Here is a 6829-nt window from a genome sequence, read left to right as displayed (position 1 = left end):
TCCCAACTAATTCTGTCCTGATAGTAAAGCGGTTGTGTTATGTGAACTGAAATGTTAGTCCCCAGGTCACTGGGCCTTGTTTTGCACAATAATAAATATAGCACGGTGAATGCTGAACATGAAGTAGTACACAGTCAGAGACAGCATGGCACTCTGACTGACCTTTACTGCTAATCCAGACTATCAAACATGAATGATTTTCTCTGGTTGATATTACTGGTTAGATCTGTTCAGTTCAGTATCGTGGGGGAATTGCTTGAACTTCGGTCATCTTTCATGTGTAAAATCTGATGATAGATTCAAAACATAAACATAATTACCCATTTCAATGTGTCCTTTCTTGTTCAGGGTCACAATTTTAGAACCAATGCTATGAATTACATAATTAACCATTTAGTCGGCAGACTAAAAAAACATCTAAATGCAAATGTATTTAAAGTGGATTTACTGGGGCTTGTTGTTGCGTTTAGGCCAAATGTTATAGCATGAATATGGCTCCCGTGGAGATTGATCAGATTACATATGAGGGGGAAATGGCATTTGAAACTCGCTTGCTTTAATTTTGGAAAGTGTGACCCCTAGCATTTAGAAATGTTAATTCTTTCAGTGATTGAGTACATAAATTGGGTACCATATTGTTGAGACGTGCTCCTCATTAGAACTTTGCTAATGAAAGCAATATGGTCTAATGCACAAGACAGGTAAAGACCATGCAGTATTACACACGCACACACACATGCCGGGGACAAATCACTCAATTTGTATTCCTTCAGTCCCATATGCTCTGTAGAAAACCCATTACCAAATTGACTGTTTGATACCAGGTGTTTGCCATCTGCTGAGCTGATATGTCCATTCACCTGCTCGTTTCTAATCTACCTGGTATGGCTGATGCGAGCCACCTCGAGAATTTTGCCTTGAAGGTTGCTGGAAGCTGAAATGAATTTGAGACATTTTAGCAAATAAAGGCTATCTTATGCCTAGGGCTCCGGTTTCTAATTCACAGCATTATGGAGAAAAAAACTTCCCTGTATGTTCCAAATGAAAACTAATTGCTCATGGTTATATGAATATCAATGATACCATGAATATGCATGTTGGTCTGTTGGGCATTTATTCTTGTGTACACCTCTTTTAGTATGTCTGCAAATACATGTTCACCATTTTCTAAGATTGAAGACAACAAAACGTGTTTCTTTCATATGTTTTTGGTTTCGCCTTCTTCCTAATGGTCTTCAAGTTCTTGCCCTTATGTTTTTTTTTCTGACTGGAGTCTTGTAGTCCTGATGTGGTCCAGATCCACCTTTTCCAAAGCAACGCATGACTTTGACCCAGTCTGAACCTGCCAGTGTGTTAAGGGGCAAAAATGTTTGATGTTGTGCTGTGGGAAAGTACAGCGCTGTATGATTCTCTAATGACACTTTAATGTTCTTCGGTTTTTACACAGGTGTTTTTTATTTCTGAGCGGCCTTCTGTGACAGATTAAGAGTGTTTACTGAGGGCTAACACATGGTGAGTCCTGGGGACTGTATTTCACAGTGAAATGGGTACTGATCAGGTGATGCAGCTTTACGTGCCGCGGTGTCTTTGATGAAAAAAAAGTCTGTCACGGCCTCGGCTGTGCCTCCAGTTATTTCCCTTGTGTTTCCATGTGTTTCCCTATTCTCCTGTGTCTCCTGTTTTCCCTGTCTGTCTGTGTGTGTGTGTATGGTGCGGGGGTGGCTTCCTTTCTTGGCACTCTCCGGCTACCTCCTGATTGCTGCTCATTCACCTCAGCTGCCCAGCCTGCACACCTGCCTTTCACCATCTCATCAACTCAGCAGTATATCTACTCCAGTTCTCCATCCACTCATACAGTGGATCACTACTCACCCACTCGCAGACATGGCCAATTGTGTCTGTGGGGACGCCGACCAAGCCGGAGGTAACATGGGGATTCGAACTGGCGATACCTGTGTTGGTAGGCAATGGAATAGACCGCTATGCTACCCAGATGCCCAACTTGGCTAACTTTTACAGAGGGTTCATCAGAGGCTACAGTTGTGTGGCCCCTCCTCTTACCCAACTCACCTCTTCAACTACCCCCTTTTCCTGGATCCCTAAGGCAGATGCTGCCTTCACTGGGCTAAAGAGATGCTTTACATCACCACCTGTCCTCATCCAACCAGACCCTTTACGTCAGTTCATTGTGGAGGTTGATGCTTCAGATACAGGGGTTGGAGCTGTTCTTTTGCCACACTCAGCTTCACCAGAAACTCCACCCCTGTGCATTCATTCCCCACTGATTGTCCCCCACTGAGTGCAACTATGATGGTGGGAACAGGGAACTGCTCACTCTGCAGGAATGGAGACTCTGGCTGGAGGGAGCAGAACATCCATTTATCATTTGGACAGAGCACAAGAACCCAGCCTACATCCCGACCACCAAACAACTTAATTCCCATCAAGCCTGTTGGGTGCTGTTCTTCAGACAATTTAGTTTCCATCTCACTTACTGACCTGGTTTCAGAAACAAGTCTGATGCCCTCTCCCGATGGTTTTTCCCTGACAACAATCCAGCCAAACCAGATACCATTCATTCTTCCCTTGTCATTCATGGTGGCCCCAGTGACTTGGGAAATTGAATCCCTCGTCAAGGAACTCAACAGGACCCAGGAAATGGCCCTGATAACTGTCTTTTTTTTTAACCGATTCTGTCTGCTCACAGGTCTTTCAATGGGTTCTCACCTTCCAGTTCGCCTTTCCTCCTGACATCAGCTGAAATTGTCCCTTGAAATGGCATTTCTGGTGGCCTTCCATGAACAATGACACCTGTGCCTTCATGCTTGCTTGGCACTGTGTGTGTAAGTAATCTCACCAGACAACCACCAGATGGCTTGTTCCATCCCCTTCAAGTCCCTAGTCAACCATGGAGCCCCATTGGCCTCGACTTTGTAACCGGACTTCCACCATCTCAAGGTAACACCGTCATACTCACCATTGATTTTCCAAGGCTATACATTTTGCGCCCCTACCCAAACTTCCTACAGCCTCAGAAACCACGACTTCCTGCTCCACAACGTTGTCCGACTCCACGGCATCCCATCTGACATCGTCTCCAACCATGGACCACAACTCATATCCCAGGTATGGAAGGCATTCCACTGGGCTGTCTGAGTATCGGCGAGACTCACATCAGTTTACCATCCCCAGACCAATGGACCGGCGGATGACCGGCCAACGAGGACCTGGGAGCTGCTATTCATTGTTTCACGGCCCGGAACCCTCTCCCTGAAGCAGTCAGCGTCCCTGAATTGAATGTGCTCTCAATTCCTTGCCCAGTATTGCCACAGGTATGTGACCCTTTGAATGTTCTCTGAGTTATCAGCCGGCTCTGTTTCTTGCTCAGGAGTAGGAAAATGCTGTGCCCTTGGTCCAGGCCCATCTTTGCTGCTGTTTCAAAGTGTATAAGGATGCCGTCCGTTGTCAGCCAAAGTTTCTGGCATGCAGCAAGTTGGTCGAACTTCTTTTGCTGCCTGGTTTTTTACTTTTCGTGTTGAGCTACACGAACCTTATCCGTGAACTCAATCACACATTGGAAAGTGGTCTCATCTAGACGCGAAGTGAGTGTCTGTTAGATCTGCTCCTCTTTGGCTTTCAAAGTGTCGATAGTAAAATGGGTTTGTCTCACCCGTTCGTTCAACAGCCGGCTCTGTACCTTATCCACTATTATGTTTTCCCCGTGAGGTTTCAGCAAAGAAGGAGTTGCTCTTGGATATAATATACAACAAATAGGCCTATGCATGTATTTCACAATGGCTTTCAGCATCTTTTTAGGGAACAGTGGCATATTGTACGAGGTAAGTAAAGATACATATATGGGCATAGACAGTAGAAAACACATCTAAATTTTAAAAAAATTAAACGCTTTTTTTATCAGCAAACAGTAAAAAGTATTTTGCATCCAACCCACTTAATTGCAAACCGTTTTAGAAGCAATCGTCCACATTTTACACCCTTCCGTGTTGCACAGCGGTGCTTCTAAACATCAGGGGTTAAAGGTTAAGTGCTTCAAGTTGTCAACCCTTCCTAAGCAGCCTCTGAGCTTTGGTCGTGTTTACTCCCTCCTGCTGTCTTGTTTTGGTTCCTTCACCCACTTTCCCCTTAATTTGTTTGGTTTTGCAGGGACTGCAGCTGGCAGGGGCCACAGACTCACTTAGCACAAGGGAATTTGCATTTTCCCCATCAGTTATCAGCCCATACACCCCTCCCAACCCTGGCTGGTATAATAACAAATATTACCCAAACAGCCAGTTTTCTTTCATGAGTCTGCTATTAACCTATGTATGTCTTAAAGACCAAATGCATTGTCTATCACACATTCTCTCTCTCTCTCTCTCATACATGTTTATGCCCCTTCAGGATTCATGGGTCTATCCTAAGCTCCTGTAATTTACTGGTGTGTGTGTCTTGTTTGCCCTTGTCAAAAAGCCGGGTCATCTCTTGTTGTCAGACATGGAGTGTGGAGATGTCACTCAGTTGAGACCATTTGCCACATTCGTTGCGCATCAAATCCAGCACGTTCTCCAAAGCTGACATCCTCCACCAGATGGACTCTGACCAGACAGTGCATTGAGCGAGAAAGACCAGTGTCATTCTGGCCTGTGAAATGTGAGAGGTCACCTTCACACACTGGGCATGTGCCTCATCCCATACTGCCAGCGTGCCCTGTGGCAAACATGCCATGGTGAGGCAGCTGTGATGGCAGACAACTTTATGCTGCTATGAAAACGGGGTGGCACAGGATGCAATGGAGAGCATGTTGGACCCTTACTTTTATTTTTTTGTATCTTGAGTGTCAGTCGAACGAGAAAGACTGGTGTCATTCTGGCCCATGAAATGTGAGAGGCCACCTTCACACACTGGGCCTGTGCCTCATCCCACACTGCCAGCATGCCCTGTGGCAAACATGCCATGGTGAGGATGCTATGGTGGCAGACAACTGTATTCTGCTATGAAAACAGGGTGGCACGGGATGCAATGGAGAGTGTGTTGGACCCTTACTTTTAGTTTTTTGAAAATTGTCAGTCAAAACACTATACTGCCAGAGTATTAGCTTTACAGGAAATGAGACGAGAGCTCTTATTTTCGATTAAACACCTGAACATTTTCAAGTTAAAAGAATTCCATCCCCACTATTACTCTTAAGAGCACAGACAGCCATGCACCTACGCACATACACTCATAATGCATACAGATAAACCCACACACATGCACACACACACACGTAGACACACACTTTCATATACAAACACAGCATTTAACACTTTAAAGCAGCAGTAGACAACTTTTATGATTTTACCTATCATTATGAAGTAAATGTTGATTGCAATGTGTAATGGCTATAGAATAACACCATCAGTGTTTAGATTGGTTCCCCATAAGCCTCGCTTTCACTGGAATTCTGTCGGCCACGGGTACAATCTTGCAGGAAAATGAAGGCTCAATTTAAGGAAGTGTGTCAACCATTGAGCAACCGTAACCCAGCTGGAAAATGTGGGTTAAAATATCCAAAGGAATTGAATCAAGTGCAACTGGACTTGGTTATATATCCGTGAAAACGTTTCGCCTCTCATCCAAGAGGCTTCATCAGTTCATGCCTTTCTGACTAGACCAAGCTAGTCTGACTGACTGGTGATGAGACTCAGATATTTAGCCTCTTTGGAGTCGTTATCAGAGCTATAGATGTCAATGGCTCTTTTGTGTTCCGATGTTTAGCAACGACAGTCGTTATCAGAGCTATCGTTGCTAAACATCGGAACACAAAAGAGCCATTGACATCAATACCTCTGATAACGACTCCAAAGAGGCTAAATATCTGAGTCTCATCACCAGTCAGTCAGACTAGCTTGGTCTAGTCAGAAAGGCACGAACTGATGAAGCCTCTTGGATGAGAGGTGAAACGTTTTCACGGATATATACCAAGTCCAGTTGCACTTGATTAAATTCCTTTGGATAACCATGACCTGGATGAATGAGAAAATTCACAGGGTTAAAACAGAAGTGAAGTTAAAAAGAAATTAAGTTACAAACTAACTACTGTTAACTTAAGTCTCAAGTTAATGCTTCTATTTTATTAAATAATACAGTCTGGTAACTTAGTCTTTTATTTCACCATTTCCACCCTTACTCAAGGGGACAAGAAGTTGTGAGCAGAGGAGAGGGTCTGATGAAGTTTTTCCAATTTACCATGTTGTGCACCGTGAGAAGTTGCTTCATGCACGGCGTTGAGCTCTGGGTAAGCATTGGGTTAAGTTTACGGTTAGGTTAAGGTTTATCAAGCGTCCCAGTGTTGTATTGAACTCTGGCTAGGGCAGGGGTGTCAAACTCCAGGCCTCGAGGGCCGCAGTGTCTGCAGGTATTTGTTGCAACCGTGCACTACACCGCCTGATTTAGCTAATTAGCTCACCTCCTGGATCAAGGAGGGAAAGGAACTAGTTTAATCAGGTGGTGTAGTGCATGGTTCCAACAAATACCTGCAGACACTGTGGCCCTCGATGCCTGGAGTTTGACACCCCTGGGCAAGGGGGAAACAGATCTCGATGGGGAAACAAAGTTCGATAACACCCGGGACTTGAGAGGGTTCCAAATTGGCATTCAGCTGGTATTCTTTCTACTGGATCAGTAATTAACACAACCTGCCTACTTATTAATACCACCGGATGGTTTACTCTGCCTTTACCATAGCACTGAGGACGGGGTTTCTAGTTCAAATTGGGATTTTTACAGTTCTTTCTTGCTCTGGACCTGACATGTCCAAACATGTGGAGGGACATGTGTGGAGGAGAGA

Source organism: Lampris incognitus, chromosome 11, assembly GCF_029633865.1.
Source record: "Lampris incognitus isolate fLamInc1 chromosome 11, fLamInc1.hap2, whole genome shotgun sequence".
NCBI classification, from domain to species: domain Eukaryota; kingdom Metazoa; phylum Chordata; class Actinopteri; order Lampriformes; family Lampridae; genus Lampris; species Lampris incognitus.
Note: the sequence above shows the minus strand (reverse complement) of the source record.